Genomic DNA, 27,026 nt, shown 5'->3' with positions numbered 1-27,026 from the left:
ACGATTTAATGCGATGATTAATTGATTGAAATAAAATAATTTAACATTTTATTACACAATACGAGTATTAATAAAGTTAATTATTAGTTTCCGTATTTTGTATATTCAATATTAAATTTTATACCGTGAAGCACTTGACAAAATAATTATAATACTTGAATGACTTGAGTCGTTCTACGTAATACAACAAAAAAAATCAAAAGTGTTATTCAACTTCTCACGTCTGATTTTAAAGTAATCATAACTACAATGGTAAAAAAGGCTGGTGGTAGGAAATATTTTATATCCGCCGGAATAGCGACCACTGTACACAAGGTATTAAAACCAACCAACTGGGCAACTATGTCCATGTAAGTATGTTCCGGGATCAGTCTCTGTATATCCGATACCAACAGGCCGGCACAATTGTGTCGACTAGAGGGGTAATCACTCTCGTCAGTCAACATTCTATTACCCACTCAGATATAAAGTCACTTTGCTATGCCTAAAAAAAAGAATTGTCTATGAAAAGTAAACGGTAACGTCACCCTATAAGGAGGGAGTAATGGTTGCTCTATGATTATATGGACAGACGAGTCATTACTCCTGTATAAGTGTTGTTGCGAATTGCTAATGTCGTGCTTTCAGTTTTACACACACAAATTAATCGTTATTTTAACTTCAATTACTGTTTTGGGCCGCTCTTAATGGCAACAAACATTCAACATAAGTTAATTGTAATGGGCTTGTCTATTTTTATATTATATATATCACGCGTTCTTTTCTTGAGGGTAGGCAGAATTTACACACGCTTTCAATATTACTTCTATGGTTTGAACCCAAGACCTCAATATGACAGTTGTACTGAGCAATGCAACTAAGCCACTGAACCAGTCTAATACATAAACATTATTTGTAAATCAATTCTGGTAATTGTTTATAATTGGGTTTGAAATAACGTCAACTATACTAATATTATAAAGAAGAAAAGTTTGTGAGTTTGTTTGTTGGTTTGTCTAATCTCTGAAATTACTAACCGATTTAAAAAAAATTCTTCATTAATAAGAAACTATATTAATCTTGAGCGCTATAGGCTTCTTATATCGGTAAAACTATTTCACGCGGGCGGATTCGCATGCGAAGCTAGTTCATTATAAATATAAATATATGTATACTTACGTAAATTAAAATTATAAACAAAATAATTTAAGCCGGATTTATATATTTTTTTTTTCGCCCCGATACTTAAACTTTGTCAAGTTGAGAGTCGAACTAAACAAATTTAAAAATCGATTACAATCGAAAACTAAAACATAATCATTAATCGAAACATTAGCGATCACTTCGCGACGCGCGATATGAACGGAAAGGGTTGAAGCACCCCTACTACATAATTACACTCACACAGAGACGCGGCGCATTAACACAACCATAAAACAAGGCAACTACTTAGCATTTTCAAATTAAATACAGTAATCACTTGTATAAACGCACCGTACGTATACAAAGTACGGATCGATAGTGTCTATGTGTGGGTGGCGATTATAATGAACGGGTAAAAGGGTGATATTAAGTGGCTCTATTCGTGTACCCTCGCCACTAGCTGTGTAGTCATGCCTTCGCCACTTCGTCCCGAAACCGATAATTTTAGTTTTTTTTTTATTACGATTATGGATTTGGGTGGTTTGATCGGCTGTAATGGTGTTTGATTTACATTTAAACATTTTAAATTGTTTTACACAGGGTTGATGTTTAGAAAGATTTGAGTTTGTTTTACGTTTTTACGTAAGTATATTATGTTGTTTGAGTTATTGTGTTTTGATAGATATAGAAGTGTATGGTGCTAAATATTCTACAACAGAAATTAATGCCCAAATTTAGTTTCCCGCCCACAAATTTCATCATAATATAAACTTAATAAGGTTATGCGTGAACTACAATGTTGTAACTAAATTAATTGAATTTATATTATATACTTATAACACGGAATATTTATGTAATAATTGTAAAAGCTATTTCTTGAAAGGGTGACTCTTAACAAATAACGGGGCGTCAGAAATCTCCTAAAACTGTTTTGTGCCCTTTAAACATTCTTTTATATTCCATTACAAAAACAATTTGTGAAAAGAAAATGCGAAGTTATACCTTTGATCACGTGTCGAAATGGCTTATTTCAACAAACAAAAGAACAAACCTTGTACACCTTTGTAATAGCAAAGGAATTTAACGTAAACACTTCCCACCGTCAAATATTCCAGCGTATAGGTAATTAAGCCGTACTTCCATAGAGTCCTAATTAAACCGGCACTTTATATTAACAGGATATCGAACGTCAATAACCAGCCATTTGAGCGGCCGCAGTACGCGGGTACTTCGAGAAACGCAATAATTACAAAGGACCAAAACCCCTTCACGCGAATTTCGAAAAAAGCCTCACGTCGCTCGCACACCGATCGATTAATTAGCGTTATTACATACTGTACACCGATCCATCTGTCGTAATTAGCCCCGATCCCTTTCGCCGGCGAAAAAATAATGACGCACCCTAAAATACTTTCTTTTTTTCCATCATTTTTTAATCCAATCCGGCGTGGATTATGCGAGTAATTATATTTTTCCAATTGCGTCCGCCCCGTGGAAATATGTTCGCTTGATTGCAAAACGAAATCCGTGCGCGTTGATTAGGCTTTTTAAAATGTGATTGTGTGACGGCGGCTTGTGATGGCTTTGTAATTCGTGATGTGTGCGTTACGCAATTCCTAAAGGTTTCAGGTGTTACGTGGATGTAAAAACGAGAATCAGATCACCTGATGGTAATTAACACGTTTGGAATCAACTGACCTTGAAATCAATATCACTGTTGCCATTGAGCTATCACTATTGGTATGACGTCATTTTCATTGACAAATGTTTTCATGAGGTCATACTCGGTGAGGATTCTAATAAGAATAAATCCAAGTCACACATTATTATCCTGTTAGCTATAAATATGTATTATTATTTTAATGTAGTATCCATTGTGTTTGTTTGCCTTGTTTTGAATTTGAGACCTAGAGACAAATTTAACCACATCGACCTACTTTTATAGAATTTAATTTGGGGTCGATGCAATATACTTTTAAAATATGTTGTTAAAACAATTCAGCTTTTTGCAGTAATTTGTATAACGTCAACATCTTTTGGCTTCTCCAGTCAAGATCCAAATGTTAGAAACCCTACACAAAGTGATCGACCTGGACCGAACCCCAAACCTTACGATCCACAGCGCACATACATCAAGACAGATTTTATTACGATGATGATTGATAAAAAAAAATGGTATCACTTTAATAAACAAACCTTTCAGTGTATAAAGAATCACTATATTCGAAAGAAATATTTTTCCCGAATTGAATCTAAGATGTCACGTTTCACTAACTTATCGCGCCGCGCCACGAGGATGTAAATATGAGTAATGTTCTAATAAATTGTACATACGTGATTGCGAACATGTAGGACTGCGGTCAAAATTCAAATTACATACACTTTTGTTTTTGCTTTGAATGACGGGACGAGCTTGCTGTTCACATGGTAAGCGATACGACCGCCCATAAACAGTAGAAACACTATCCAACACCTTGAATTTAAACGTATTGTGTGGTATTCCACTGCGCTCTCCATCCTAAGACATGAGATGTTAACTCTCATTATGTCCAGTAGTTACACTGGCTACAATGTCCTTAAATTTCTCGTATTATTTATACATTTAAAGGCAATAAATTACTTTATTTATTTAAAATATAATGTTGAAAAAATAAATCATTTTTTAAATATTTAGCGCTTTTAAATGAATCCAAATGGAAACAAGTCCACATAATGCAAAATGATCTCTACTAGTTTAAACTTTCAACACAAATGTTCTATCATAACAAAACTTATCACATAAAGCAGCAAAAACTAGCGCGTTGCCAATACAAATTCTTAATAAGTTATAACCCGACCGAATTAAACTGCATTGTATTGAGTGGCGGGAGCAGGCGAGCGAGGGCCACGGTAACCGGCCGGCTGGCACGGTTAATAGCGAGTTATTGTCATTAACGCCGGCTAGGAACGGTCGCAGCCACCTCCGAATTAATGATGGCTTCCATTGACTTACGATACGATTCGGTGGTTAGAAATTGCCTGTAACATAATGAGGCATGGAAATAGGAAAGCGTGGATGGTAAGAGACGGAATTTATGTATCTGTTTCATTGTTTTTAAGTCATATTTTTGTATGTAAGTACTATTTATATTCTACCACAGCAAAGTAACTCCTATGGGTTTGTTAATAAGTATCAAAATATGTCGAAAAGGGCGAATTTTCTAAGAACAAGTCGGCATAGAGCAAGTGGATTCCAAAAATTAAATTTTATTTATTTTGACCACAAAACCGCCCAATTTATTATAGAATACCAACAAACTTATCCCTAAACACTATCCAGTCTCTTTACAATGTCCCAAAAAACGCGACTCGTAATTCGATATTTAATTTCATGATTATGATTGTTCGAGAGACCAATGCGTCAGTCACGTGGTAATCTCTCAGCCAATCAAAAAACGGAGTCGTGTTTTATATATTAAGCACACGGATGCAGACAGACTATCGCAGAGACGTTGCGTGAATGTAGAAGCATTGTCGTTCCGCGTGACAACGCGAACACGCCCACACCCGTTCTGACGCGGCGATCTTGGCCGCATACTTAGGACCATTAAGCATTCTACTAATGAGAGTTCATACACATGCATGTAAATGTATTAAATATCACTATAATAGGCTATGATTGTTATTTATTACTTATAGAGACTTGTAGATTTTATCATGAATGTATCGGGTATGTATGTTATGTTATGTATGTATGTTTGATTCGTATGGCTAAACTTTGTGTACGCGTTTTTGCTTAGGGTAAGCAGAGACGTGACTAGAGGATTCATAGGCGAGCAATTGCAGTAAGAAGTTGTTACGTCATCCTGAATTTATATTACAATGGCACTTCTTGTTACTGACAAATTATTAACTCTAGTAATATTAAGGAATTAGAACAATGCCCTTCAAACTGGAACATAGCAGTGCTGCTCGGTGGCAGAAATAGACAGAAATAAAATCCACCCTTAAGAACTGCATATGCCAGTATTCCTATATTATATCGAATCTACTCAGGGTAGGACAAAGCTAAATTTAATTATTAACGAATACTATTAAAAAAAAAATAGCTTTGTTGAGTAAATTTCATCTTTTACATACACAAACACTCATGCCTTTTATCCCCGAAGGGGTAGGCAGAGGCGCAACTGGTGCACTTGCTTTTCGCCGAGCTATTCCATGCCATCCCATGATGTGATAGGAGGCGAGCCTATCGCCATATCGAGCACAAACACACACATCGAGACAGTCAAAAATACTTTATAAAATACATTCCAAATCAGGATGGATTCATAAAATTACCCTTTTTCATAACCCAAAAATTGTACCACCCTAACATTCAAACTAAAACACGACAAGACATCAATAAACCCATACGTCGAATAGACTGCAACACAGACACTTCGCTAGTGTGGGTGCACCCTAATTGCTTTTGTCATTAATAGTTGCGAATACTTCTTAGTGGGTTGTTGTACAATTAGTTATAATGAAGCATAATTAGACCTCGCTAATACCACGTTTGTCTGTGTGCGACCGTACACGCTACACAATGTAATTAATTTTAGTCGATATTTTTGTAATCTGTGACATTGACTGTAGGGGGAATAATATTGAGTAAAATGATTTCTTATGTTTACGCGAATGTTAGACATTGAAATTAAACTTCAGCAGCCTTCATGGTCCCCCCCGTGACCATGAAGGCTGCAAAGTCTTCGAAACGTCGGGAGAAAAATAAAATACAAAAAACCGCGATAGAATCCGGAAAATTAGTTTAATTTCAATATTGAGTAAGTTTATAGATGAAATAATGGGCTGGGTACGTTGTTCTGCTAGAGAACACATTTACGTAAACTATCTTTCATCTTTTTGGTTTCGACAATAGCACCACCTATCGTGTCTAAAATTATCCTATGATTCAAGCTGGAATTATGTAAGCCTCACAAAAATTTACATTGAAATCGATTTATTGATTTCTAAGATTATCGTGTACAAACAATATCATACAAAAGCATCATCCAAATTGACAACGTTTTACTTCTTTTCCCGTTTATTTTTCTAAATTGTTCTGATACAAACCTAGTCCTGATAATTAGAAACACAACAAAAAAGAAAACTCAAGCCGGTCGAGGTGTTCTCGTGTGATGCTTTTACATACATTTGGTACCTCATTATTATTTAAAATAGTTATCAATAATAATTTTAAAATAAGTTTATTAATTCTGGTAAACTGAGTTTCGTCAAGCTATTTTATCAAAATGAATAATTTGAGAGGTTAGAATATTCACTTTTTGGTCCCATTCGTCGATTAATATTTCCCGAGGTTGATCGCGTGAAATCACAGCTCGCCAGTCACTTCAAATATCACTGCGCAACAGCGGCAAAGGGTAAAATTTTCCGTAAGGAAACTCGACATAATATACATGTATGAATACATTTAAATCATTTTAATAATAATTTGATTATACTTAAATTACGAAAGGGAAGTTGACAGCAATCAGGGTTATGAACCCATCGCCACTGCTACGCATTTAGCATTAGCAGCAAAAAAAATACACTTTATTAGGAGGAATGTACTAAAATTTAACTAAATTAGCTTCATTTCGCACAAAACCGGTCCAAATAGAATTTTAAACGTAGTATGACTAGCTGTATAAAGGCGCCCACACATCGCGAACAATGCGCTACATCAAATATGCAGCAACGCAACGCGATCATGATGGAAAATTAGCTGATAATGTATGAGAAATCGATGCTATGATGAATAACATAAAGTTCTAAATTGCCTACGAATAATTCAAAGGCCAAACACTCAAGTGTAATGTTATCAGGAAAATAATTTTCAAATAAAGCAATTACCAGAGATAAGCGTGTTCAAACAAAAGAAAACTTTACCTCTATTTCATAGATTTCACATTACCTGGCATTCTCGATCTCAGTACAACTAGCAAGTACATAGAGAATATATTCCAGTAATTTAATTACAGTAACAGTACGATTGCGGTCAACAAAAACTCATACCTCCGTTATATTATCATTTGTAATCAATTTTAATATCAATAATTCCAGTACGTGGCTAATTATGTTTTCTTAATGCTTACATCATTTTGTACCTCGCGATAATTATAGTAATTAAATGTATAATAAGTTTACGGACAAATAAGGCGGTGATTTAATGCGAATTCGGGATATGTCGTAACTGATTGTGATATATATAGAAGAAAAATGTGTTTGTAGACGTAAATATTAATATATTAATAATTATTTGATTTTTGAATATTTTGAATTTTTTACCTTCCGTTCATGCACCTACCAAAATTACTCGTGCACCATCCTAAGGTTGACTGATAGAGAATGCCTAAGACATTAAATCCGCCTGTATACTTTTGTACATTAAGTGCAATAAATATATAGAAGTACTAAACCGATTTAGATAAATCTTTGACTAATAGAAAGCTACATTACTTCTGACTTTATCTGGAAAAAATTTCACGCGAGCGGTACTGCGGGCAAAAGCTATATTTCATAAATCTTAACTTTTTTACTAAACGTGATCTGCCTTTCGTAATGGTACTGTACAATTTGTTTTATGATCCACATTACAATTCAAGTTCATAAAACAAGTATTTTACATGTCAGTATTTCTTATACCTTGTGTCATTATTGGCTAAATATTTATACTTTATCTTAATTATGTATGCATAACGTCACAATATTATAATGTTATGTAGATTTTTTCATATTTTTTTATGCACATGTCCCAAATAAATACCCAAGAGTGTAAAGAACTTTACCATAAATAAATATAGAATCATATACAATTTTTAAATTTTAAGCAAAAACAGAATTCTAAAATCTAACCAAAACAACTTTATGTTTCCAATATTTTTTGAAGGCTAATAGATACTTAGCCATATTAATTTATATTTATCGTTTCTTCAAAATACATTATAATAATGGTGTGGCTGCGGAGTTCAGAGAATTATCAATAATTAATAATGTCGACATGTCGACATAAGTATAAGGAACAATGCTTACATTTTAGGTTCCCATAATTATGTGTCCTTGGGTTTGACTGCAGTACTGTTAGGAACTGGTCATAGAAACCAGGAAAGCTTTATGTGGACCGACGACCTGGTCTACGTAGCAGAAAGACATTGGATGAAAGCAGAAGATGGCGTATATTGCAAGAAGCGTATACTCAGCATGATGAAGAAGATTGTTAATTGGAATAATATTAATAGTAAATACGTTATTTTCAAGATATTTACGAAAAAAATATGACAATATAAGTCATACATTATTTACTAACTCACTTCAATGCAAGAAGCTTAGCAGCAAGAGCACCGTCACCTATTGTGAGACTTAGTGCGCGTTGGCTGACTTGACATACCCTCGAAATTATTATGTCTAATTCTTAGCTGTCAGTTTCTTTATCATTTAATATTTATAAATAAAACTTTTCCTTTAATTTGTTTTGTTTTATCAAATAAAGCAAGTGATATCTAACAAACTATACCCAGGTAACTTTAGTGTTAGAGATGTCTTGGGTTTTGACCTGCAGATCTTTTTCTCGGCATTCTGTTCCATTTCCAGGCTATCGCCTCGCATCTGTTTGAATTTGCTCCTACTCCAGTCTTACAGCTTTAGAAGTACATACATAAAACACACCAGATATTGGCATTACAAGTTTTACGACACCAATAGAAGACATAATATAAAAAATAACATTATATTTTAAGAATACAATCACAAATAACCATAAAATTGCTGTATGTGGACATAAAGCTGTTTTTACTAATCATTAGCTGTAATTATGATCCGTACATAAACATAATTATAATAGCTATAAAGCAGATAATTACATACAACTTCCCACATGTACTCTTGTGTCGCTGCAGTAAACAAAAGACGTTTAGCAAATTGGCCAAAAATATTTTTTTATTGTTTAAGAAATATAACTGAAGAACGTTACTTGATTTCATTCTTATTTTATTAAAATAACACGGAGTGCATCAATTTCTTTCTATCTTGCCTTGTATTTTCCAGTTTTTTTTAAACGTGTACGGCCTATGACGTCACAGCACCTGATGGTGAGTGGAGCGGGGTCCTAGAATGTCGACTGTCGAGAGATGATTACGCCTCGGCAGTTGACACAATTATGCCGGCTTGTTGGAACCGGATATATACAGGCTGATCCCAGAACGCGACATACTTACTTTGGCCATTATGGTGGGTTTTAACACCTTTTGTACTGTGGTGGCATCCGGGCGAATATAAAATATGTCCCACGATCAGCATATTTATATTTTTCATAACATACTTTGAAATAGAAAAAAGTTTAACTACATGTGACTTAAAATAATACGAAATGATAATGTTCAAAACTTTGGAGATAGCATTGAGCATATAAGTTTTTACATGTTCGATTAGTAATGCGATTCCAATGAAAATGGTTACGATTGAGGCAACATTTAGTTTTATTTCATACTGGTTATAAAATTTAATCACCCAGCAGATCTTTACGGCAATTATCTCTTTAAGTACATACATAATTAAATTTTACATTCATTTCCAGTTCTGTTTCGCAGTGTGACCTAAAGTCATGTTGTTTTGCAGGTCGAGAAACAGAATTAATTTTGATCTTTAAATAATTTCTTAATTAACTGGTTTTTCCATAAATTACATCTAAGAAACACGATATCTCTTTATACCTAGTCTCTTTATCAGATTTAAAAGAATTTATCTTATTTTCAGATATTAACAAATTTAATTTATTAATTCAAAATCTAGTTTCCTCACAGAAAGTCTAAATTCCAACACAAAACGCAACATACGTAATAATATAGCTAATTAACACACTTCCATTATTAGATATATAATTGCAAAACTATTAGAAAAACATAATTTGCAATTTGAATACCATAATCGTGGATTGTTAAATAATTAATAGGTTGGACGAAGGTCGGACATTAAATAAATTACATATTGATTTTATAGTCAGATGTTGATTATAATTTATTATATAAACTCTAGTTGCATAATTTTAATAATTACGTTCTTAATGTACGTTTTGTGAAGTTGTTAATGTAGTAGACCGGCCTAATGTGGCCAGTCGGTGACATTTGATTGAATAAAATAAATGCTGCCACGTTTTGGACTAAGATGTATGGCGCGGAATTAAAATGGCCGAAACGAATATTAACATGTATTAAATGAGGTGTTTTAATTGAAATAAAAGTATTTTAATTCTATCGCGGTTTTTTATATTATAATCTCCTGACGTTTCGAAAACTTTCTATATTTTATAGTCACAGGGGAGACTGAAATATTTGTGATAAGTCAAAGTTACAATATCTACATATATTTTACAATTATACAATTTTTTAAATTGTTTTAGCTATTGACGGTCCGATCTACGTAGAATGATATCAGTATCTTGAAAATTATTAATATAAAAAACCGTAATAAAATCCATCAAAAACTTTATTTCAATGCCTTATAATCACGTAAACATGTTTTAATTTTATTCAAATTATGTAAAACTAAGACAAATAATGACATGTTAACAATATCCTTTAAAAACAATGCCTCGTACATATCAATCACGAATCTCAAGTAAATTAATGATCACAAAATAAAATGTAATGACTAATATGACCTCTAAATTTATCCGGCACGCGCTGGTCCTGCGATTATCATCCTTAACCCGTTCGATTAAGATGTTAGCACGTGCAAACTGATTCGTATTGTTCATGATATCATAGCTGCCACTTGATTTATTCCTTTTAACCGTCTTGACCTACTTTGTAGCGCTTTAATTGTTAATAAGGCTAATTAAAATGCGCGCGAAAAGTACGCACAATGCGTTGACGTGTGTTATAATAATACCACGCCTAGGTACTGTAATTTAGATCCGTTTAGACTATTATCTCCTTGGTATACTGGCAGTCTTTGAGCTACATACCAGTAGCGAAGGATCCATAAATCGATTCCTGCCGGCTTCCCTTTCGTAATATATATAAATATAATTATCATTACGATTTGAAGACCGCATTTATGCATCCTAGTTTAGACTATTGTCTCGTCAGTTTAGTGACAACATATTTAAGCTACATACCAATGGTGAAGGTTCCATATCACCCGATTCCTGCCGGCTTCCCTTTCGTAATTTATATAAATATAATTATCATTACGATTTGAAGACCGCATTTATGCGTATGAGTTTTGACTATTGTCTCCTCAGTTTAGTGACAACATATTTGAGCTACATACCAATGGTGAAGGTTCCATATCACCCGATTCCTGCCGGCTTCCCTTTCGTGTTTTATATAAAATGTAAATATTACGATTTGAAAACCGCATTTATGCATATGAGTTTAGACTATTGTCTCCTCAGTTTAGTGACAACATATTTGAGCTACATACCAATGGTGAAGGTTCCATATCACCCGATTCCTGCCGGCTTCCCTTTCGTGTTTTATATAAAATGTAAATATTACGATTTGAAAACCGCATTTATGCATATGAGTTTAGACTATTGTCTCCTCAGTTTAGTGACAACATATTTGAGCTACATACCAATGGTGAAGGTTCCATATCACCCGATTCCTGCCGGCTTCTCTTTCGTAATTTATATAAATATAATTATCATTTATGCATATGAGTTTAGACTATTGCCTCGTTGATTTAGTGGCAGTGTCTTTGAGCTGCATATGAGTGGCGAACAGTCCATATAACCCGATTCCTGCCGGCTTCCCTTTCGCAATTTATATAAAATCGAATTAATACAACGATTTGCAGGACCGCATTTATGCATATTAGTGCTCAGGTATGGTGTCGGGTTCCTTTTCAAAAAATTTCGTCCTTCGCCAATTCTGCATACTATGAGATACAGAATCGATTCTCATATCAGGAAATTTGTAAAACAATTCAATCAGATTTTGGTTTTTATTCATTTGTTTATGATATTATGAAGTCGTAGATACTTGATGTTTGCCGAAAATCTTACTCTAAAATGTAGCAATTCAAGAGTATTACTTATACAGGAATCAGTTTAAGGAGTCATCAGAAAATTCGCGCTAGCCGTATTTTTAGAAGCTATTCGAAACTTTCAATACGTAGAAAATAAATTATAGCTATAGCTTTATGTTATTCATATAGGCTAAAGACTTCCTCGGTAAATGGGAGGATGGATTTTGTCAATTCGATCCAGCACTTCCTGAGATTAGCATATTCACATAAAGTCTTCAGCTTCATTAAAACCGTCAATAGCTAAAACAATAAAAAACATTATAATTGTAAAATGTAGGAAGAAATTTACTTTGACTTTTTTGATGACCAACACTTCAGTCCCCCAGTGACCATACAAGTTGCAAGTCCTCGAAACGTCTCTATTATAAATATAGATATATCGAATACTTTTATTATAAATATATAGATATAGATTAACATTGCTATCAGACACTGCAAAACCAATGTTATTGTATCCACAGCTCGTCTTGGATCAAGAATTAGTTTTAAAGTCTAAACTATTTACACGGAGACCACCCTCCACATAAAAACGTTCAAAACACAGATATAAACTGTTACGCAGTCAATAAAATTTCCATTATTAATAGCTAATATCTAAACCGGAGCCAACATGCAGTTTATAACATATTAATACAAGAATACCGCTTATTGGCATTGAATAATATATTAAGTACCGTCATAGGTACATTCTCTTGGATTTCATTAAATTATTTATACTATTTTCTGAGCTTTTTGTTTATGCCTTATTACGTTGGTGTAAGGTAGGTTTTTGTGATGTCAGGACATCGGGATGATAAACGTATCAAATTTAACATAACTGGACTTCGGAAGGATTTTGGATCGTACAAAAGGAGTCAGTTAGGTTTCGAAAGTTTGTTAGTAACGTAAAGCCCTAATGAATTTAATTAGATACTTACAAATAAGATCTTGTGGACGTTTACAGATATCTTTTCATTATTTCGATAGCTTAGTTGGGTGTGGAACGAAATGCCAAGACGCAAGTCCGCAGTTTTAAAACCCAAGGGCACACACCTCTTATTTTTCTAAAAATTATGTGTCTATTTTAGTGAATTATCGCTTGGTTTAACGGTGAAGGAAAACATCGTGAGGAACCCTGCATTCCTGAGAAATTCTCCATAGGAATTTGGAGGGTGTGTGAAGTCTACCAATCCCCATTAGGCCAGCGTCGTGGACTAAGGCCTAATCCCTCTCAGTAGTAGAGGAGGCCCGTACCCAACAGTGAGACAGTATATAATACAGAGCTGATATTATGAGGTATTCAGTATTTCCATAATTTATTGCTAATTAAGAGTCTTTCAGAGCATACAAAGAGGTGATGACGCACTAGAATGCCCAAATGGAACCAAAACTCAACGCAAACGTCGGTGCGTAAAATTTAATATAAAGTTTAACAAAACGTTTCACTTATTACAAATGTCTTGACAATACCAGTTTCCTTAAACGACATCATAACCACTGTTTTAAAACACCGTCTGAATTATAGCACACGACAAAATTAATAAACGATAAAAAAAACCGTCTAATTGGTGAAATCAACTAAATAACATGTTAACAATCAATTTCGTCTAACTATTTTATGTTGAAAACTAATCGGTAGGCTATAAAGAACGCGATAAAATTACAAAAGAAATCTATAAAATGATTAAAATTTCTAATCGTGCCAATTAGCGATTGAATTTATGGCAGCGGTAAGAGCTGTGCGGCTTTTATTGAGACCGAAGCGCGCGAATTCAGTACATCTTTTCTTTTAAAAGTTTGGATGCGCTTTGATCGCGCCAACCTGTACTGCAGTTTGGAGCTGAACGAGGGAGTTCTGCGAGCTATGTGCCCTGTTCACTGCCACATGCTTGCTAATCCGACGGGCTATGTCGGTAACTTTCATTCAACGGATCTCCTCATTTCTGATCCCATCACGAAGAGTCGCAGCAGGTCTCTGGATGCGGGTCGCTTCTAATAGGTCGATCTGGAAGTCTTTGGAGGAGGTCATGTTCAGTATAGGACATGGTAAAGATGATGAAATATTTAAACTTGTAATTTTTTGTGGCAATAATAAAAACCTTTATTTCATTATTCAGGGTCGGATAGGCTGTTGGCATCAGCTATAATAGTAATGTATTAATAACGTAAGTGATAAAATCATGTAGACAATTTAATGAATGAAAAAGAAATAGTTTCCATTCTCTGGCAGCTTATTAACAACGTTTTATTTGCTAAAAGTCAATATATCTAAATTATTAAGATAAATAGTTTTAAATACATACTTACAATTTGTTTAGTCAATCGCTATTCAGCATACTCTGTGTTGGTAAGATTTCAAACATGTTCCTACAAATGGTACACTTATTACGTTTCTTAACAAATAAAATAACAAGAAAGTCGGACGTCTCGCAACCATAACCTGTTTAATTGCTCTACATTATGAAAGTAAAAGCGCTCCCACTGTAAAACAAACCGCACTTGCACTTTAACGAAGCAGGAAATTATTATTGATGTAGATGATTATACATATTAATATAATTGTAGATTATTTTATTGCTTATAGATTATATTAGTGTTTGCAATCGTCAAGGCTTTGCCTGTTTTAAGTAACCACTTAAATATAGTATACTTAAGTATGGATGTCAGTTTCTTTAAAAGTTCTGATAGTTTAGCGATAATTAGAATCGATGTAGATATAGGTACAATGCCGTTTAGGGTACGCGACCTTGGTTCCTCGAAATCATGTGCCTCGTTCTCATTTAGCTATGCTGATCGATTACAAAAAATTTCGTGAAGGATTGTACATACTTGCTACTTGTGAACAAAGATTATGAATGTGTTAAAATTAATATATTCCATGTAGTTTCAAATAAACTCTGTATTACGGTATGCTTGTCGCTTCCAATAGGTCGATCTGGAAATCTTTAGATGTGGCCCATGTTCAGCAGTGGACATCCTAAGGCTGATTGATGATGATGATGATGTGTCATGTCGTCTAGACTTTAAATCGTTTCATGATTCCTTACATTTACGCGAATATTAGATATTAAAATACGGCTATTTTTCGGAATTTATTGCTGGGAGAAATTATAACAAACTGCAATAGTGTCTAAAAGTTAGTTTTATTTCAATATTCATTTAGTATCCAAAATAAAATATGAGAATTACAACATTCGACAACTATATTTTGCAAACGATTTAAATTAAGACTGCCTTCGTAAACCTATAATTTCCATGAAGCCAAGCAAAGGTACACAAACCATACAGCTAAGATCCACACGCATAACATTAAATTCGATTTCAGAATCGCAATTCTAAATTTGAATCGATGCGACGCGCCATACACGTACAAGAGCCCCCGCACACGTACCCGCACAAAGTGCAGTGCACACCCCAATGCTCATAATTTGCTGACAAGAAAACAAAAAACGGAAAAAACGGCACCCGTTCTAATTAGGTCGTCGAGTGAGAACAGGGCGTTCGTCAGCACAATAATAATTAACACTGGCTGTAATGAAGCGTACCATAAAAACTAATTGGAGACCCTACAATCGCTGTCGTGTCGCGGGGGTGAGCGTCGACCGGTTTACTCCGATTTCGATTGGGTTCATCGATTTTCGATCGTATGAACTATGCCGATATTAGCGTACGTACGAGCGAAAATAATACACGCTAATGTTGTTTTGATTAATTAGGGTTGTTGAAATTTAGACTTTTTTGACGTATTGTTTGAGTTTAGTTTTAAATAATAATGGTTTTTATTTAAAAAATGTATAATAACTAAACTACTAACTAGTTTTATAATATTTATCGTCTTTTTATATTATAATATCTATGAGAGATAAAAATACAGTTATGTATTTGGATTTATAAAAGCTACTAAATTGTATCTGTTACTAAAAATACATTTCAATCAATTGTCAGATATGGCGAATAAACAAATTAAAACTGAAACCAGAGCTCCACATACTTGCAAAGAAATTTCTAAACACACAATTTAAAAATAATTTAACCTAAAAATCCCGTAATATCCAACAATCCACATAATCAACGAAAGCTAATGCAGTAAACAAGCAGTCAGTATTTTAAATCGAAAACCCGGCGAACTGGCGTCTATCAGCTAGTTGAAAAGGGAAATCAGTCAATAATGCACTAATTTCCCCTCCTTAATGGCTCAGTCCGGCCTTACTCAGACACTATTACGCCACTGCAAGTTTGTGTATAATGAAATAACTAGTTACCTATGCACTGTAGTGCTGTGTAATTATATGGGGAAATTGTGTCGGTTGTATGTTTTATGAAAGATGTTTTTAATCTGTGTCTTCGGTAAACGAATTCCAAGTTTTGAATTTCGAATGTAATGTTAGTATTGAATATTGTTAGTTATATGGAATAAAAGAAAAATATGAATCGATATGAATTTTGTCATTGAATTATTCGTGGTTGTACAAATTATTTACATATTAATTGTTGGTATTTTTAATAATTAACATATTATTTGGTGATATTTTATTTTAATGTTTGTTTTATAACTACATGCCGATTATGTATAGTCTTGACGTAAAATTACTATTTATGAACTTCTATATGAAAATACGTACACGGTTCTAAGTAAGTCCAATTTCATTACAAGAATCTATACTTATATTATAAAGGGGAATGGTTTGTAGGTTTATATAAGCTAATCTCTGTAACTACTGAACCAATATTGAAAATTATTTCACTAATAGGAAACTACATTACTCCTGATTGCTATAGGCTCAGTCCGAGATAATATCTATCCCGAAAACTTTTATGCGCGGGTGAAGCCGCGGACAAAAAAAACTACATTATCCTTCCCTGGTATCTAAATCCTCCTCACTGTATACGTAATAAAGATTAAAGACAAAACACAATATACTCGAAAAAGATATTTAGCATTGATTCGAAACTAGTTTACCCCCGTTGTTCCACAATATCTTCCTCATAAAATTTACATAGAGTAAATTTATCGTTCTTTACATAACTGTACACGTCGGCTCAATTATATTGCCATTAGAACATTGGCACGGAAAAGGTCTGGCATTAATAGAAACGTTCGCCACACTTATTTGGCCGTCAATGTATAGTTTATAATGTAAGATTACATTGCGTTTTTACCTTTAATTTTTTATGTTTTTTTTTTAAATCATTGCGTATATACTTTAAAATTTTAATGTTTAAGTATTCTTTTTTTAGGTACTTAATTCCTATTAAATGTTTTTGTTCTTTTGTCTTTTTATACAAGTTAGAAATGATAAAAATGGATTTGGCGGTAAGCGGTACGATCGCTCATAAAAAGTAAAAACATTCGAAATTTGAATTTCAATTCGCTTATCTGACATTAGATGTAATATGTCTAGTGTCTATTAATGCCTAGTAATTACGCTACAATGCCCTTCAAACATCAAACAAATTTATATCGCGTCAATAAGTTCTTACCCTCACTTCAACGGCAACATTTTATAGAAGTAACGCAGGGAGAGTGCCTCTCCATGGTCTTATGGATGGACACAACGTACATTTGATAAATATTGGTATTTTCTAAGTCAAATTTAAGGTTTAAAAAAATCTCAAGTTGGAGTATTAAAAACAATTCGTATTCTGTTCTTAATTTTATTTTTAATTCTATATTATACCAATATGTATATTAGAGTTTGTTATATGTTTATACATTTACATCAAAATTAATAATCAATATATATTTTAATATACCTAAATATGTAACCATTAATTGTCCCTACAAATAAAAATAAAACATTCAGCTTATTTATTTACTCATCCAACTTACATTGTAAATAACGGCTTCATATTGCACAACTTTCTTAACCCTTCCAATATAGAGCGAGTCCATACACTCATTAACGGACATTAGTACCACCATTATCATTAGTGGTAATTGCCTAGATATACATTTGTACGATAAGCGAATTAAACCTTTTTCCATGCGAGGGTGCGTTCTGAACTTTGGTTTGTGATTTAACAAATGACATTTATTTGTATTATAATAACAACTATTTTTGATTAATGTACACAAAATTTCTGTAGACTGACATTTGCAGTGGACATTGATTAGATCTTACTATAACGATTATTTTATTTTGTATAAAACTTGGTCAGTAATTCTTATTTCATGTTTCAATTAACCTCATGTAAGCACTTGTGTGCAAGCCATATCCGAACTAAATATGATTTAATTCAAAGCCGGTAATTATATTGCGACCAAACAAATTTCTCAAAGACAACACATTTTTCCAATAACATGTGAAACAAGTTAATCGAGCTACTGGGCACGGCTAGCAACCGTCGGCACACAAACCACGCCAAACAAAACCCCAACATAATTAGCATACATTATCAAAGTATCAGGAGACCGCGTTAAAAACACCTTTACCATTAGCCGGCTATTATGGTTTATTAAGTTTTTTTGATTATCCTTAATTAAGGCACAGCGACCAAAACATAGTGTTGTTCTTAACATCTAATTGTCTCATAGGTGTGACACCCATTATTTTAATTGCAAAACGAGCTTTAATTGCGGCTTACGTTTCTTTCTATGTGCTTTTAATGATACATCATAATGTTACGTGGTGCTTATTTTCCTAAGTAATAATTTGTCAAAAGGTAGGACGTTTACGGTCGGTTCACACGGCGGCGACAGCTTATCGGGACAATGTTTCGTGCCATTTGTCGTGTCGACGTGTAAGTAGCGGCTTTCTTTAGTTTATTGTGTAGGGTGCTTAAGTGTGAAATTGTTTTAGATATTTTTTTATAATAATCTTGTATAACGCTGTTGGAGAAATATTCTTTTCTCCAGAATCATGTAACAAATCATGTCAAAACTACTTCGTATTTTAAAAGATCTATGTTTTTTTAATGATATTCATCAACCCCACTTTGAACACGCTGTATAATAACATGACATAATTACGTAGCTCCGCGCACATTACCTTAAGTTTTCCTGCGACGTTTATTTCGCTCAACTGAAAAAAAGTTCAGCATGAACCAGTTATTAAATCAGTAATCATCAGCCTGTCACGGCAGTGTACATTTATGTCAGACACAATGCGAAAAAAAAATTATGAAAGCGCACAATAACGGCGCATATTAGAAATGGATATATAGAGGGTGTGCCTCGGAGTGGAGGGGCATTCGATTTTATTTACCATACGTGGGCCTACTCTTTTGGCGTGGTTTTTTTTCGTCTCGTTTTTACGCCATTTTCCATAGCCCCCGCCCGGCGCGGGCGACCGGAGCGGGCGAGCTTCTTTTTTTTAAAAATCAGTAAATTGCATATTTGAAAAACTACTGCAGAGTTGGCTGAATATCGATTGTACAGGTGTACTTACGGTGTTTTTCATGTGCAACGTAACTGTTTACTTTTGCTGCGAACGTAAAAGCACTTAGTTCGGATCGAAAGGGATGCGCTACGTCCTTTGACGAAAACGAAATTGTTAACGAATTTTTTCGGTTAAATTTTAAACTCGTGTAAATTAAAAACACGGCGGGAAACTTTCTTTTAGAGCGTCTGTTCTGGCAGAGTCGTCGGGATGTTTCTGCTTGCTATTGCCGTTGGTTAGCAGTGTTGAAATGTTAGTGGGATTATATCGCATACATTTAGTACTATTGGCACCAGTTATTTGAAATCAAAATTGTTACTGAAAACGAACGTTACAGCTTTGGAAAATGATGATTGACATAAAATGTATAAATATAAGTATTTAATAAAATAGTAAGTAATAAGTATGGTACTGAAATTCCGAATTCGTTTTTTTTTTTCAAATACGAACACAATAGCTATAACAGCGTGATATAAATAGAAACAATTAATTTCTTTACTATATAAAAATCAAACGAATACTTAGGAATTAAATTTAAAAAAGTACGATGATTATTATGCGCGTGTACTTACAACCCTCCCTAATCAGACACTGGCCGTAACTTGCATTGTTTACAACATAAAAGAATTATAATTAAGTTCTTCCGTTAATTGCATCAAATCAATAGAATTCGACTTTCAAAATTCAAATTTAGAACGATTATGAGCGAACAATCGAATGAATGGGCACGAATGGAGTGCCCACGCGCCGCTCGGCGGGGGCTGGCTGAATACTGTGTGACGTCACCGCTCAAGTGTCACCGAATGCGCCACCGTTATTAGAAAAATAATTGGTTAGATATAAATGGGTCGATTTTCTCGGAAAATAGCAAATAACTGATGCGAACAATATATCATTTACCGAGGTAAATATCCGAATCCAAAATAATAAACATAATATGTTCATATTTATAGGTGTAAAACTCCTAACATTTATTTTGACATAGCTTACGCCATTTACAAACGTGAATACAACTTTTACCATAATCATGTTTGACTAATCTAATGAGATCAAGAGGTAATCTTGCATTAACATACGTCATCCTACACTAGCAATGTCAACTTAATATGGACATAACAGTAAAAGTCACGGTTCAAAGTTAGTCTACAGAAAACAAACGCCGATAGAACATCACATCTCTAACCTCGTTACAGAGCTATAAATGAAAGGTAATTGAAAGGAAATCACCCAATAAATGGGTTATTATTGAATTTAATGTTAAATTAATCGTGAGGGCCCCTTCTAAACATCTGTCGCTGCGTCGTTTCATACTTCAGTACAATGAATTTCATTATGTTATGAGTGGTTTCGATCTTGTTATTATATTTTTCTGTTGGCAAAATGGCTGATCAAGTATAATGCAACGTTGAAGCTAGCATCTATGTAAAGCTGGTCGCTTGTCTGGAGCAAGTTAGTTTATCTTAGCTCGCATAGCTGAGGTATATTTCGATGTTTTCGGTCTACGTACAGTAAGAAAAAATGATTTCTTATGTTTACGCGAATGTTGGCTTTGAAAAAATCTATGTTTTGAATTTTATCGCGGTGTTTTATATAATATTATAATTTTCTACCGACGTTTCGAAGACTTTGCTGCCTTCGTGGTCATGGAGGACTGAGTTGTTGTTCGGAAAAGTCAAAATAACAATAACTATCTACATTTTACAATTACACATTTAAAAAACAATATTCCTCAAAATTGTTTTATTTCAATAACACAGCTATGCGAGCTTAGCTAAACTAACTTAGTTTAGCTCTTGGTATGCGACCGGCTGAAAAGAATTCATCTTCTTCGTTCCGTAACCTATCATTACAAATCATATTTTTTATTCATATATAGCAAAGGATAAAAATCTTTCCAGCTTACAAATTATAAATCTTACGAATTCGACTCCTTAAGACGTCTTCTTTTTGGTCCTTCGAATCGGAAACTTGGGTAACAAAAACGCAAAATATCATTTATTTAATGTTATATTATCTAATACATATCTGCAATTTAATTTACCGTTGTAATTCACATTTGGCTTCCATACTGAACTCATTAATCGTTGCAGATTTCATCCATGAATGCATACGGATTAACAATCGACTCGTATTGTTAGCTAATAGCAAGAGTCAGCCTGTTGACTTGTACGCCAAAGTACAGGGCTTACGTAGTTAGGTACTAACGTGTGACAACATACAAGGTACATCGCGCCGGCCGCGACACCGGAGAACGAGTCTGCATAATACATCGCTGTACGCTGTTGTACGTCGGACTTTAATTATATATCTGCTACAATTTGGCCGTTTTTTCGAGTATTTTTCACATTTCCCACCCACACCCCGTCGCCCACTGCCGAACGCGGCCGTGTGTGCAGCGCCGCCCGCGACGCGGCCCCACACGCGCGCCACGCGCACTGCGCCGCGTCTTATCCACAACAGACAACGTCCAAGACGCCCGGCCCTAATGAACAACACTATTGTCGTAATAAAAATACACTTTTAATGCAATTAAGCTTGTAGAACACGGAGAGGAGAGTCCGATAAGCCGCGCTCAACTTTTCCTGTAACAGGCTGTTATTTCACGATTTAAAATCGGTTCTCAACCCGTTAATGACGCGAGGTACAAGTGCAGATCGGCGGCTCCGTTCGGCCGCGGACCAATCTATTTAATAACCCCCTCGGTGACACCCCACCCGGCGGCCATCGCCAATTTTCGCCCCCCTCGCACCCCGCGCCGGCCCCCTAGCACCCGCCCTGAAAAAAATCCGGAGCGTTTTAAAATTAATGAGTAAAAATCTACACACACATCGGCGCGGACAATGCTACGCGTGTGTGTGTGCGCGCGAACGGACGATAATGACCGCGCTTTGCCGGCCGAGCGACGGCGACGGCGACGCGACGAGCTCGCGGCTCGCTCGCCGGCACCGCGGCAGCTGGCGCGCGTCTTACACCGCCTAAACTAGCGGGCTTTCTCCGCCCGGCCGCCTTCGTTAGTGTTAGGCGTCAAAGTGGGGACGAAAGCGAGCAAAACTTCCGCGAGATCGGTCACCGTTTCAGACGGAATCCGTGATCGCCTAGCCTTTTCCATTAGGACGAACTATCCGAGAAAAAAATGGAGTACAAATTGAAATTTCGCCGGTCCGGGCGCTAATTCAGAGCGAAACGGCGCCGCGGCGCGAAACGAACGCAGTTAGATAACATTTGTAGAGGCGAGGGCCGGGGGTGTCGCCCCTACGCAACGCCGTTTTTATTTTGGCCGGCCCTTGCCCCCTTTACCCCCTTCGTCCGTCCAACTTCATCTGAATAATTACTGATTTTTTCCGTGTACCGCTGATTATTCCGAATGTTACTTGTTGATGATAATTTTTTTTCCAACTTTTTTCATTAACCGCCAACCGTTGGGTTTCGATTGTACTTTTTAATAAATAACCTTTTTTTCTAACGCTCCATTTACGATTACTGGTATTCAAAGAATTTTGATACATTTTTCCATGTTAACATTTTAATATGAAACTAGAATATTATGAAATGATAATTACGTGTAACTAATAACAAAATCACATATACATATAATTTTGATTACCAAGTATTCTCTATACTAAAAACACCACTTACAATTTGATATACGTATATCAATTATTTAAGTAAAATTATTTATTTAACATACTAGTAAATAAAGAATTGATCGTCTAATGGTAAGTCTGACGCACAACAACATAAGAATGGTTGCGTTGCCGACCATTAAGGGAATAAATGGGTTCGGTCGCGCTGACGAGGCGTTTAGGCTCCGGCGACTATAGCTAGCAATGCGATGCATAAGCAAAGCTGGCTCTTTACGTCGTTTCATAGTGGTAACTTCCCAGTCGAGTCAGCTCATAGACAAACCAGTCCAGGCCTACCATATGAATTCTTCAAAGTCTTACTCTGAGGTTTTATTTTTCTCTATCTTAACAATTATGATGATGTACTTTTCTGTACCTTAAAACACGTTGATTAAAATATGATTCAGAATATATTAAAAAAAAATCGAGAATACAAAGTACTTTTCTTTAAGAACTGTTTTTAACTTGCTCTACATTCATAATTAATTTTGACATAATTTACAAAACAAAATAATCTGAATTGAAATTTATTGTATCAGAAAACGGTTTATGAAAATACGTCTTAAAATATTTAAATCTGATTTTCAAATTCAACTAGAAATGTAACGCACGCCATCTATCTGTGATGAAACTAACTGATCATGCGAGAAAACTTAGATAGGGTTGGTGCGTCACCGAATTAAAAATAATAGCTACGAGGTCATAAAAGTAACGAAATAACTATTGAGGATGGTTTATATTATATCTTAAATATAGAATCTTACAGATTTCGTGCAAATCACGAAGATTTGTTTATGTTCTTTATTTTTTATAAAATATATTTATACGAAAGTATCATAATTTATAATAATTTAATATAATAATTAGGCGCTATAAAATCACAATACACTATTATAATAAACATAACCGTCATATCCAACTAAAAAAATCGATCAAAAATTCTCTAAGATGTTAGATGTTACCATAAATTAGCCAACTAAAACGAGCAAACACTAAACGGAAAAACTTTAATTATCATGCTTATTCGACAAGTGACAAGTCGGGCCGATGCCGATCGGCTCGCTTTGGCAAGGATTTCGGTGGGACCACCCACCCGCCCGGAGGGGCCGCATTTTTTCCCGCCACCACCAAAGGGGTTGATTTTTTAAACTGATGACGCGCTTTCATTCCGCGTTGTGCAACTAGCCCGCGCGGCTGTATGTGTTGCCGTCGATAAATAAATTAAAAAAAATAACGTGAACGTTTTGTCGATAGTGCGCGGCGCGTTTCTTTTTCGCGGACGTTACTCGTATCTCTTGTCTGTGGGTTCCGTTCTAAATTTGAACTTTTGAACAGAGAACAAAGTTTATTGTATCGGCGCGTTTTGAACAACGATATTTAACGTACAGCGGCCGGAACATTTTTATTCGACGCGACGGCTCCGCTGTGCTAAGTTTACAAAGTTTTCGCCAAGTAAAATACTTCAACTTCAGATAAATTCCATACATTTTTCTAATGACGAATTACAAGAACTTCGTAGAGAGTGAAATAAAGTGAAAAACTGGATAGAATGACATTGTCTTTCGTAAGTACTTACTCGTTTTACTTTTAACATATTTTTGTATGTTTATTGTCATTGCTAGAAATCCGTTACGGAATATTTTTGAAAATAATAATAAGCGGAAACTTCAATAAGTACACGATAAAATTATACGCAATTATAAATTAACAATTAAATATTTAAAAAAACATTACGTAGAACACAAGAACGTCTGTTGGCAAAATTTTTCACAGTACAATCGGTAATTATAACAAATTAACCATTCAAGGCGTTTCCTCGCCGTAATATTTTAATAGGGGTAATAATTAAAAAGTCAAGTAGGCTGACCTTCTGTATACTTACGAGAATGACAAACGTTAAACATATAAAACAATTTACGGTCGTCCAAACAATGGTGTCGTTAACTTATATAAACAGATGTTGAAAATCATTTCCGCAATTAAAACCTAAAGCAGCTTGTAGAATAACATGACATTATACATTAGAATTTGAACAATAAATTAAAGTTTACAAGATTTATTAAAGTTCAACACGTTCGTTAAGTTAATTAATGTATAGCTAAATGTGTTTGTCACAAAAAATAAAAGGCCCCGCAAATGATTGTCATTGTAAACATATTTATCGTGCTATTGTTTAAAATCCTTTTGTAAATTCAACTATAATCATTACAGTTTATAATACAGATTATAAAAACTTTACACTTGTTATGAGTTGATTTTTTCTATGACAAAACTCAAAAAACAGTTTTAACTTGACGTTTGATTATAATTTTAAATATCTAAGTTAAGCATGCATTCCTAGCGTAATGAAACCAACTTTATAATTTCAATAACTCACCCAAAATACATTCGCACATAAATAATAACAGCTATAATGCTATCAATAATAATATAGGATACAAGCTTTTGCTCGCGACTTCACTCGCGTAAAAACATTTTCCGGGATAAAAATCCTGCTTTATATTTTCCTGGGATAAAATTTGCCTATATCACTCACATTAGCCTACATCACTTAGGAGTAATATAGCTTCCTATTTGTGAAAATAAATCGAAATCGGTTTAGTATTTCCTGTTCCGGAATAAAAGTTTCATTGTGAGTTCTTTAGGAATAAGTAATCTTATTAAAACTATTTGGCGGATTTTACCGCGGTTTTATATTATAATTTTCTCCCGATGTTTCTCCGCTAAATAGTTTTATTTCAATGCCTAACATTCGCGTAAACATAAGATATCATCTTATTAAGTTAAATCTAGACACAGACCATCCAAATACCAATTCGAAGCTATTCAACGGTTTCAGCATTTACTTTAAATAAACACCCAAAAATATTTACAATTCTAATCTATAAAGATAAGTTTAGACTAGGAAGTTCTTGCAGGAATATATTGCGCAACTTCCATACACGTTTTCACTAGCAATATTATCAATAATTCAAAACACATGCCACTCGCTGCAATTCCAAGCATCACAATTTACTGAAGTCTTATAGTGACTGCTTACATGTTAAAAATCTCTTATGACAGATATCTCCTGTAAGTTTTGTTGCAAATCTAAAACCATATTAATTGACTCACTCCTAACTGAATTTCGGCCACGGCGGCCAAACTCAACGGAGATCAGCCAGGTACGCGAGAGATATGGTGCACAAGTGTATGCGCAATACACAGGTGCACTCTCTATTCTTCCTCATAGTCCGATAAGACTGCAAGCCAACATTACCGGTGATAGAAGCGTAGGATCAACGGCTTTACGTGCTTTATAACTCTCCTCAATATTATGACTTAATGAAGATCGCAGGGACACGCTGGATGCAGGCCGCTTTCGACAGGTCCGTCTGGAAATCTTTAGGCGAGGCTTAAATTCAGCAGTCATGATAATAAGCCGCCTGAATATTATTAAAATGTAAGATAAAATCTCTAGTAGGTACTGTATGAATTAATATTTTTGAGTACTAGAAACATTGATGCTAGTGTTAACAGCCATATCCTAAAAAATAAGAATAAGGTTGATTCTAAGAAATTCTTAATATGCCCAAGAAAATATATCATTATTAATATTATATGCACGTTTCAAAATGTATTATAAGCTTTAAGTATCGCCTATCGGGTTAACCGTTACAGTTATACACCATATAACAATTTTGAAATGAATAAATTAATAATAAACATACTAGCTGTCTGCATAACAGACTAACAGTATGATACTGTTGTCTTATAGTAAATTGACATGAAGTATGAAAGTTTTGTCGATTTTCGAACCCCAAAGACAAGCCAATAGATGTAATGTACAGGAATATAGTGCTACTTGCCAATGACTTGCTTAAGTTGCCCCTAC

The 27,026-nt window shown here is 34.6% G+C and overlaps 1 protein-coding gene across 10 annotated transcripts in view; it reads left to right on the top strand.

Annotated features, from left to right (window-relative positions):
• The window catches only part of LOC115439748 (POU domain, class 6, transcription factor 2), a 156,701-nt gene that overhangs the window by 72,500 nt on the left and 57,175 nt on the right, over positions 1–27,026 (top strand). The gene's annotated exons all lie outside the window — the stretch shown is intronic.

The sequence above is a fragment of the Manduca sexta genome, chromosome 14 (genome assembly GCF_014839805.1).
Source record: "Manduca sexta isolate Smith_Timp_Sample1 chromosome 14, JHU_Msex_v1.0, whole genome shotgun sequence".
Taxonomy (NCBI): domain Eukaryota; kingdom Metazoa; phylum Arthropoda; class Insecta; order Lepidoptera; family Sphingidae; genus Manduca; species Manduca sexta.
The sequence above is the reverse complement of the archived record's forward strand: the minus strand, read 5'-3'. Positions and strand labels throughout refer to the sequence as shown.